Raw genomic sequence first — 4942 nt, 5'->3', positions numbered from 1 at the left:
TTCAAATATTTAAAAATTATTCCTTCAAAATTTATTTTTCCAGGAAAGTTCCATTTTCATCTTTAAAAAAAATATAAATAAATAAATAAATAAAATCTTTTATTTAGGAATAAGATGAAAATATTTAGTATCGAAACATATTCTAATTCTTCAATATCTAAGCAGAATTTCGAAGAATATCTTTTACTAGGGATTTTCACGTTAATTCCTAAAAAAAATTCACATAATATCTTTTTATAAACAATAATTATTGAGAAGCCCTAAAATATCTAGACAATGTCTAAAGAATTAATTTTATTAAGGAATATTAGTTTTTATTTGTAAATAACTTTCATAAAAACTCACACCATTCGCTAATTTTTGAAATGCAACAAAATGCAAAATATCATGTAAAGCTGATGTGAGATATAAGTGTAATTAAATGCAAACAATCCATTAAATTTATCAAACACATATTTAAATTCTATTTTTAATTAATTTTTTTATAAAAGAAGTATTTATTTAAAAATATGATGGAAATTTTTAGTATCAAAACATCCGCTAATTGTCCAATATCTGGGCAAAATTTCAAGGAATATTTTTTTACTTAGGAATCTCACCATATACCTATAAAATTTGTGTAATATTCCTTTGCAAAAAATAATTATTGAAAAGCGCACCGATATCTAGGCAGGCTTTCAATGATTATTTTTATATGGTAATATTAGCCATTATTTATTTTTTTTTAAGAAAAACTAATTTTCAAAACCACCATTGACAAATTCACAATTTTTTATAATGCATAATGTAATAACAGATAAATAAATAATGCAAATACAAAGAATTAACCAATTTGACCTATCTTATATGTATTTAATCTTGTTATTATTATTAATGAAAGAAATTCTATTTGTTATATTTTTTTTTTGAAGAAATTTTTTTTTTTAATTCTCTAATATTTAGGCAGAATCTTAAGAAAATTAATCTTTCAAAAAAAATTATTTAAATTCTCTCTGATATCTAAGAAAGATTTTCAAAATCATCATTTTTTATATTAAAACATTATTATTCTATTTTTACTAGTAGATTTTTTTTTTAACTAGGATTTTGCTATTCCATATTCATTATCCATGCATAAAATGCATATATAACAAACAAGCATAAATTAAAATGATGCATGTAATTATATTTTTTATGATATTTTTATTTTTTAATTCTCCAATATCTAGGTAAAATTAAAAAAAATTAATTTTGTTTAGAAAAATTATACTAATTCTTTCTAACAAAAAAAATATTTCTTGGTAAAATAATTATTTGAATTTCCTCCAATATCTAGGTAAGGTTTTCAAAATAATTTTTTACTTAGAAACACTATATTATTTTTTTTATTTCCCAAACAATAATAATAATTATTCCATTAACAATAAAATTTACTTAAGCATTCATTTTTTTACTTTGGGTCAATTTACCATTTATAAGTTTAAAATAAGTAGATGAAATGACAAAATAAGAAAACAACAAGCCCACATTCATGAAAAAAGTATACCTTTCTAGAGTTTTGAATTAAGGCTCGAGAGAAAAAGTTGAAGAAGCTGTCCAAAGTAAGATAGGCTTTTATGCTAGACGTGGATCAGGTTAGGCTTGAACCAATGGACTATAGGTTAGGTCAACAGCAACAGTCGAGCCAGAGCAGCCATGGGTTGGGTAGACCCACTTCTTTTTTTTTTTTCACCTAATAAAAGCAAACTTTTTTTTAAAATCACTTTATATTCTCCTCTAATAGAAAAAAAAAAAAGAAAAACATTCATTGCCTCTTAGAACCAAAAACCAACCTTACATTTCAAACCCAATTTTTAAGCAGTCGACACCAATGCTATTTTTAGCCTAAATTTTAGCTTGAGCCTCTTTTTCGCCTCTTCTTTCCCTTGCTAGCCTTAGTTTTGCCTAAATCAACCTCCACTATTCTAGATCTAAGCTAAAAGCCCAAAACTTCAAGCCAAAAAATCTCTTTATTCCACTGTCCAATCTTTTTACCTTTTTAGCATGATAATCTTTTCCATCTATCATTTTTCGTTGCCATCATTGATTAACCAAAAGTCTCACACCACTATCACTCACCTTATGCTAGCACTCTTTCACTGCTTACAATCCAAAAAATAACCCCTCTATAAACTTAAAAGACCTCTCTCGAAATACCCATATGCCCAAAAAGATCCTAACAAATCGAAATCCCTTGTTTATATTTACTACTCTTATTTTTTTATTTTTTTATGATTTTTTTTTTTGCTATGGCAGGGTCTCTGACTAAGGACTGTGGCTTTTAATTTTATTGTTGTTTTGTTTTTATGATGGTTTATCTTTGTTGTAAGCAATTTAAGTGTGGGATGATGTTGGGTATAGGTTTTAGTAGTGGTGGTTATGATTTTTGTATTAGGTTTATTTTGTTCTTAGGTTATAGAGGTTTCAGTTCCTTAGAGATGATGATTTTTTCTTCTTTTATATGGAAATGGTATGTGATAAAAGTGATGGAGGCAGTGGATAAGATGGTCAAATAGGCTTGTAAGTGAGCTGGTGATGGCCAAATGAGTTGGTGTGGAGAGGCTGATTGCTCTATGTCGAATGAGTGTTTGGATGGGCTATGGCAATGGGGTATTGGTGCTCTTAGGTGAAGTTGGAGTTTGGGGCGTGCAAGTGTGTATAAAGGCTAGTGCATGCAAAGGCTTAGCCGTTTGGTGGTTTAGAGAAGAGCTATGGTGAACAATGATGGGTTGCTGGTTGCTGGGCTAGTGATGGTGAAGTGGCAGTGTTAGGATAGTGGACTAAAAGGTTGAAGATTGTGGGTGCCAAATGGGTGTTCTTTTTTTTTTCAATTTCCTCATTGTAAAATTGGCCTCCCCCTTTAATTATGTATGTGAATTCTTTTTTATTGAAACTAGAGATTATCCTTAAAAGCTTACTACAAATGGTTTTCTTTTGAAAAGCTAATTGGTAATCTGGGAATTTTGGATTATAGTTGTAAAAGTAGCATTGTTGCATTTTGGGGAAAAAGAAAGTGAGGGCCTACATTTAAGATATTGGGTCTCTGATCATTCCATGTTAGAGGTAAATAGGTGAAATGCATGGTAAAAACAAAAAAAGTTGAGAATAATGAGGTAGTTTGAGGAAAGGAGGCTGCCATAGCGATTGACCTTTTTTTTATTTTTTATTTTGATTAAATTATTTAATTTTAATAAAATTAAATTAGACCTTAAAATTGAATTTGGGCTTATAATTGAACTTTAGGCTTTAAAATTGAGTTCGACTTTCATTAGACCTTTAAGCCCAAGTGACTCAAAAAGATGAATTAAATTGGATTTCAACTCATGCAAAATGGAAAAAAAAATGATTAATCCAAGACATATTCAAATGAGTTAAATCAGATAAATTCAATTAAAAATGTTTAAGCTAGCCTAAATTAAAATGTTAAGATCAAGTATAAAAATCAAACAAATTTGAATCAATCTAGACAAATTAAGTGTCTAGAGTTGTTCTTCTTTGCACATTATTGAAAATTAAGAATAAGGGAATGACATAGATAATAATTTTGTCCAAAGTCAATGATTTGAGAATTTTTCAAAAAATTTTTTTAAACTCTCTTTTTTTTGAAATTTTTATAACTTTGGTTTTCTTGGTTTTCTTGATTTTAATTTTTTTGAATTTTTTTGGATTTTTTTTATTTTTGTGTTTTAGTTTTGGTTTTTTTTTTTAATTTTTGAAAAACTCCTCTAATTAGAGGTTTTACAACTTTTGAAAATAAATCTAAATGCTATTTTCATAAGAGGCTCCACGACTTTAAAAATAAATCTAGAAACTCATCTCATTAGAGGTTTCATAGCTTTTGAAAATAAATCTAAAAGCTCCTCTCGTCAAAGACTCTCACAACTTTTAAAAATAAAACACAATAACTAGGAGATTATATCCAAAAGTCTTACAAATCTCAACATTAAAACAAATTGAGCTCAGAAGATGAAACTCCATAACTTTTAAAAATAAAAAACAATAACCCGAAGATTATATCTAAAAGTTTTACAAATTTTAACACTAAAACAAATTCAGCTCAGAAGACTTATAAATCTTGCTCTAAGGACTTAGAGATTATTTTATTTCAAAGAAAAAATATTTTATTTCATAAATCACAACTCACATTGTATTTGGAAAATTCTCGCCAAGTGTAATTTCTCTTTTATACCAAAATTGATCTGTTTATTATTTACAGAAATGCTTAATGTATAACACAATTGACCAACAAAATTGCCTCACACAACTTAATCCATGATTAAAGAAAATGAAATAAATAAAAAAATGACTTTCTAGTCTTTTGAGAATTGGTGTATACTATTACAGATGAAAGAGGTGACATTTTCCATTTTCAAACAGTTGACCATTTATCATATCAAGGTTTTGGTTTATTAAGGAATGCCTCACAACTTGATAAAAAAAATGAACAATATTTCATATAGGCTCATGAATGAAGCATAAATTTTCTAAATCTATGAATTTCTTAAAAAGCAAAATTTTTGAAATTCTTTTGAAGTGTAATCAAACTTTAACATTCTTTTAGTTTCCAAATATGGTATTTCCATAAATGTCAAGACTAGCCATGATAGGCTCAAGATTTTGGAAAGCCATTTAGGAATAGAAGAATAATACTCAAATTTCCAAGGTTGATCCTTTTAGTGGATTTCAAACTTTCAGGGCATCAATATTCTCGAATCTTTCAAAAACTTTGGTTGTTTTATGTTAGCTTCTCTTACTTCATTTGGCATTAGGATTGGTTTCAAAGCTTCTAAATTCGATCTAAATTGCCCTTTTTGGAGTTTTCATCCTAGAGCCATATTTTTCTTATATTTTTCTTGATTTTTTCACCATGCACTTAATAATACAAATTTCATCCAAGATGGGTTAATGGTTTCAATAAGTTATT

This window comes from Durio zibethinus, chromosome 2, assembly GCF_047325235.1.
Source record: "Durio zibethinus cultivar Kanyao isolate XHJ-2024 chromosome 2, ASM4732523v1, whole genome shotgun sequence".
NCBI classification, from domain to species: Eukaryota; Viridiplantae; Streptophyta; class Magnoliopsida; order Malvales; family Malvaceae; genus Durio; species Durio zibethinus.
The sequence above is the reverse complement of the archived record's forward strand: the minus strand, read 5'-3'. Positions refer to the sequence as shown.